The following is a 6,279-nucleotide window of genomic DNA, read 5'->3' as shown; positions in this document are numbered from 1 at the left end:
AGGGTTCTTTTTTGTAGCCAAAAGAGATGGTTCTTTGAGACCTTGTATTGATTATAGACTCTTAAATAAGATCACAGTCAAATATCAGTATCCTTTGCCATTGCTGACAGATTTATTCGCTCGCATTAAGGGAGCCAAGTGGTTCTCTAAGATTGATCTTCGTGGTGCGTATAATTTGGTGCGAATTAAGCAGGGGGATGAGTGGAAAACCGCATTTAATACGCCCGAGGGCCATTTTGAGTATTTGGTAATGCCTTTTGGTTTGTCAAATGCCCCTTCGGTCTTTCAGTCCTTTATGCACAATATTTTCCGTGAATATCTGGATAAATTCATGGTTGTGTATCTGGATGACGTTTTGATTTTTTCGGATGACTGGGAGTCTCATGTTCAACAGGTTAGGAAGGTTTTTCAGGTTTTGCGGACCAATTCTCTGTTTGTAAAGGGTTCAAAGTGCGTATTTGGGGTTCAGAAGATTTCTTTTCTGGGGTACATTTTTTCCCCTTCTTCTATTGAGATGGATCCTGTTAAGGTTCGGGCAATTTGTGACTGGACGCAGCCGACTTCTCTTAAGAGCCTTCAGAAATTTTTGGGCTTTGCTAATTTTTATCGTCGATTCATCACTGGTTTTTCTAGCGTGGTCAAGCCTTTGACTGATTTGACTAAAAAAGGTGCTGATGTTGCCGATTGGTCTCCTGCTGCTCTGGAGGCCTTTCGAGAGCTTAAGCGCCGCTTTTCTTCTGCCCCTGTGTTGCGCCAGCCTGATGTTTCACTTCCTTTTCAGGTGGAAGTTGATGCTTCCGAGATTGGAGCGGGGGCGGTTTTGTCACAGAAAAGTTCAGATGGTTCAGTGATGAGACCTTGTGCGTTCTTTTCTCGAAAATTTTCGCCCGCTGAGCGAAACTATGATGTTGGTAATCGGGAGCTTTTGGCGATGAAATGGGCATTCGAGGAGTGGCGTCATTGGCTTGAGGGTGCTAGACATCAGGTGGTGGTCTTGACTGATCACAAGAATTTGATTTATCTTGAGTCGGCCAGACGTATGAATCCTAGACAGGCGCGCTGGTCGTTGTTTTTCTCTCGGTTTAATTTTGTGGTCTCGTATCTGCCAGGTTCTAAAAATGTGAAGGCGGATGCCCTTTCTAGGAGTTTTGAACCCGATTTCCCTGGTGATTCTAAACCTACGGGTATCCTTAAGGATGGGGTGATATTGTCTGCTGTCTCCCCTGACCTGCGACGTGCTTTACAAGAGTTTCAGGTGGATCGGCCTGATCGTTGTCCGCCTGGTAGATTGTTTGTGCCGGATGAGTGGACCAGTAGAGTCATCTCGGAGGTTCATTCTTCTGCGTTGGCAGGTCATCCGGGAATTTTTGGTACCAGGGATTTGGTGGCTAGGTTCTTCTGGTGGCCTTCCCTGTCTCGGGACGTGCGTACTTTTGTGCAGTCTTGTGATGTTTGTGCTCGGGCCAAGCCTTGTTGTTCTCGGGCTAGTGGATTGTTGTTGTCCTTGCCTATTCCTAAGAGGCCTTGGGCACACATCTCTATGGATTTTATTTCTGATCTCCCTGTTTCTCAGAAAATGTCTGTCATCTGGGTTGTGTGTGACCGTTTTTCTAAGATGGTTCATTTGGTACCTTTGCCCAAGTTGCCTTCCTCATCTGAGTTGGTGCCTCTGTTTTTTCAGAATGTGGTTCGGTTGCATGGTATCCCGGAGAATATAGTTTCTGACAGGGGATCTCAGTTTGTGTCCAGATTTTGGCGGGCGTTTTGTGCCAGGATGGGCATTGATTTGTCTTTTTCGTCTGCATTTCATCCTCAGACGAATGGCCAGACGGAGCGTACTAATCAGACCTTGGAGACTTATTTGAGGTGTTTTGTGTCTGCTGATCAGGATGACTGGGTCACCTTTTTGCCGTTGGCAGAGTTTGCCCTTAATAATCGGGCCAGTTCTGCCACTTTGGTTTCCCCTTTCTTTTGCAATTCGGGGTTCCATCCTCGTTTTTCATCTGGTCAGGTGGAATCTTCGGATTGTCCTGGAGTGGATACTATGGTGGACAGGTTGCATCGTATTTGGGGGCAGGTGGTGGACAATTTAAAGTTGTCCCAGGAGAGGACTCAGCATTTTGCTAATCGCCATCGTCGTGTTGGTCCTCGTCTTCGTGTTGGGGACTTGGTGTGGTTGTCTTCCCGTTTTGTCCCTATGAGGGTCTCTTCTAAGTTTAAGCCTCGGTTCATCGGTCCTTATAGGATTTTGGAAATTCTTAACCCTGTGTCTTTTCGTTTGGACCTCCCAGCATCCTTTGCTATCCATAATGTTTTCCATCGGTCGTTATTGCGGAGGTATGAGGTGCCAGTTGTGCCTTCTGTTGAGCCTCCTGCTCCTGTGCTGGTTGAGGGTGAATTGGAGTACGTGGTGGAGAAAATCTTGGACTCCCGTGTTTCCAGACGGAGACTTCAATATCTGGTTAAGTGGAAGGGCTACGGTCAGGAGGATAATTCTTGGGTTTCAGCTTCAGATGTTCATGCCTCTGATTTTGTCCGTGCCTTTCATAGGGCTCATCCAGATCGCCCTGGTGGTTCTTGTGAGGGTTCGGTGCCCCCTCCTTAAGGGGGGGTACTGTTGTGATTCGGTTATTTGGCTCCCCCAGTGGTCGCTTGTGGTACTGGTGTCTTGTGAGCTTTTCACCTGTTTCTATCAGGATGTGGGAGTTTCCTATTTAGCCTTGTTCCTCAGTCATTCCAATGCCGGCCATCAATGTAACCAGAGTCTTTCTGTTGCATGTACCTGCTCCCAGTCTGCTGATCAGCTAAGTTGGACATTTCTGTCCTTAGTCTATTTTTGTATCTTTTGTCCAGTTTGCAGTTATGTGATTCTCTGCAGCTGGAAGCTCTTGTGGGCTGAAATTGCCACTCCGGTGCCATGAGTTGGCACATGAGTTTAAGGTAATTTCAGGATGGTATTTGATAGGGTTTTGTAGCTGACTGCGAAGTCCACTATTGTATCCTTCTGCTATCTAGTTAGTGGGCCTCGCTGTGCTAAATCTGCTTTCATACTACGTTTGTCTTTTCATCTTAACTCACCGTTATTATATGTGGGGGGCTACTATCTCCTGTGGGGGATTTTCCTCTGGAGGCAAGCCAGGACTGTGTTTCATCTACCAGGGGTAGTTAGCTCTCCGGCTGGTGCGAGACGTCTAGCGAAAACGTAGGTACGTCCCCTGGCTACTATTAGTTGTGTGTATAGGTTTAGCATCGCAGTCAGCTCTAGTTTCCATCACCCGAGAGCTTGTCCGTTTTTTCTATGCTTCTGATGTTCCCCTGCCATTGGGAACCATAACAGTTATCCAAACCATGACAGACCTAGCTGTACATGTACTCGAGATCGCCGGCTTGAATGCTCCAGCCGAAGACTCCCACACCTTCTTCAACAACATATCTGCTTTCCTATCTGACGGATCTTTCAGCAGGCCTACATCCTCCAGAGGCAGGGTACCAACTTTAGATGTAAAAGCCACCGCTGCGTCCACCTTCGGGACCTTCATCCATTCCGTCAAGTCATTGTCGTCAAAGGGATACCTTCTTTTTGCTGATGACGGTAGGAACCCCTTATCCTGTTTATCCCATTCCCGCTTAAGGGTCTTAACCGTATCTACTACCGGGAATGACTTACGACTTTTCTGGCACAAGCCCGCAAACATTATGTCTTGCGCCGAACTCGGTTCCCTGTTTTCCGCAATGCCCATGGTTGCTCGGACCCCTTTAACTAACATCCATATTTTGTACCGAAAAAAACATGGCCTTCCCTCCTCATCTGAGGATGATGGTGATGAGGAACGGGAACATTCACCTTTCAACGATGGGCTAGATCCAGGAGATATGTCCCTGACCGACTTTTCATGGTGGCTGCCTCTAAGGGAATAACTCTCTTCCCTGATGACAGCTCTGAGGTCTGATGAATGAAGGGGGGCTTCCTCTTCTAAGGTCTGAGAGATGCAAGCCTGGCAAAGCCTTTTAGTGTAACTGTCAGGCATTGGAGTCGTGCATAGAGCACATTGCTTATGCTTTGATTTAGATTACTTTTTACCCTAAAACAAAGCACAGAATAGACCATGTCAGCATCAGGTGTACTTTTAACACTCACCACAAGCTGACCCCGTGAATACCGATTTTGGACGAGACGAATCCTTCTGTGACGCTGGGGCGCCTGCATGCCGCTGCCCCCGTACCACTCTGCTGCTGCTTCCTGAGCGGCCGCTACCGCTCTTGCTGCGCTGCTCTGATCCCTCTCCCTGAGGGTGCTCCGCGTCCCCTACTGAGGACATCTTGCTGCACGCCGCATTCCATAGCCGCCGGCCTTTCATATGAGCAGCCGCACTCCTCCCCCGGAAGTGTAACAACTACTTCCGGGTTCACCAGCGCCGGTGAGAACGCTGAACCCTGCGCCTGCACTGCGGACCAGGACGGCACTGCCCGACTCCTGGAACGTGCTCCGTATGGCCAGACGAGGGGGGGTCTGCACGCAGGACACCCCCGACGCTGCTTCCGGGCCCCCGATTCTGCCGTTCCCAACGGATACCGCACAGAAGCATGGCGGACCCGGGTAAGACATCCTGCAGGCTCCAGCCGTCCGGACAGGAACCCAAACTGGAGTGGCGAGGGGGACCGCCCCTTTAAATCCTGTAGGTTCCTGTCCGGATCCCCTCTCTCGTTGGGGTGCTGTCGTGGCGATAGGATTTTCCTATCTTCTAGGAACTTTATCCTTGAGTTGGTCTTCCAGGTGGCCTAGCCACACCATCAATGACCGGGCTGTGCAAGTGGCTGCAATTGCTGGCCTCAGGGATCCCGCTGATGTCTCCCAAGCCCCTTTAAGGAACACATCAGCTTTCCTATCAAGCGGGTCCTTTAGGTTTCCTAAATCCTCAAATGGGAGAGAAGTTTTCCTGCACGCTTTGGCCACTGCTGCATCCAATTTCGGGACCTTGTCCCAAGAGGATGAAGCCTCCTCCTCGAAAGGATACCTCCTTTTGAATGCTGGCGGAAGTGACCCCTTCCTTTCGGGTTTCTTCCATTCTTTTGTAATCAGCGACTTGATTTTATCTACCACAGGAAAAACCCTTCGGGATTTACGATCTATGCCCTTGAACATTATGTCCTGAATGGAACATTCTGACTGGGTCTCTTCAATCCCCATAGTGTTGTTGACGGCTTTCACTAGGTGATTAATCCTATCAAGTGACAGACAGGCTCGGCCAGATTCTATGTCCGCTGAAGATGATGGAAGAAAATCCGAGCTCGCACCACCTGTCTCAGAATCCACATCTGAGGCTGGGGATGAAATTTCCTTTCTTTTTTTGGAAACTGCCTTGTGAGACCTGGACCTCATGGAATCTCTGACCTCCTGTTTAACCATGTCCCTAAGAGTAGACGTAAGGTCAGGGGCCGCCTCCTCAATCAAACGCTGTATGCAGGATCTGCACAGCTTCTCTTTATGCCCATCTGGAAGTGGCTCTATACACATGGCACACTCCCTATGCTTGGACTTGGAAGCACATTTTCTCCCCTAATAAGGAGAGAGGGAATACAAGGAGGGACAGCAATCAGAAAGCGTACTTTCACGTAGCTCACTTACCCATCCTTGCAGCGAATGGTACCGTGATCGGGGGGTCCTTCTTAGCCGGAGGTTCCTTACAGCCTGAGGACTTGGTTGATTTCTGAGCCGCTTTAGCTCCACCAGCGCGACTACTGCCACTAGATCGCCGCTGGGAGCTGACTTGAGGCTCTTCCAACTCCTGCTGTTGCTGCTGCTGTCTGACCAGCTGCGAAGCTCCTTCTGGCGAATCCATCAAGAGAAAGGATAAGGAGCACCTTGCAGCCGACATGTGCTACCTTAAATATACCCCCATGGTACCACCCCCGGATGGGGGACAGCAGGATCTCCAGGTGGTGCGATCAGTACCAGGCGCTGATAGGGCACGCTTCCCAGAGTCGCGCCCCCGCCGAGATCCAGCACAGCCCGGACAACAGGGCCATTGACCGGGACGGCGCTACTGCGCATGCCCCGTCGCGTCATCAGGCCGCGCCGCCAGCCGCAACATCCGGAAACGTCACTTCCGGTCGCGACCGCGGCATTGCCGGCCGACACGCGCAGGGAGATGCCAGCACCGCCCGGAGCAATCAGCGCGCCCGCCTAGGCAGCGCACAGACCCCGGAGGCCCCAGCAGACACGACCCCGCAAAGCACAGCCCTGTATACTTACCAGGTACACGCGGCCCACAATAGAAG

The sequence above is a fragment of the Ranitomeya variabilis genome, chromosome 4, assembly GCF_051348905.1.
Source record: "Ranitomeya variabilis isolate aRanVar5 chromosome 4, aRanVar5.hap1, whole genome shotgun sequence".
Classification (NCBI taxonomy): domain Eukaryota; kingdom Metazoa; phylum Chordata; class Amphibia; order Anura; family Dendrobatidae; genus Ranitomeya; species Ranitomeya variabilis.
This window is presented reverse-complemented; position numbering follows the sequence as displayed.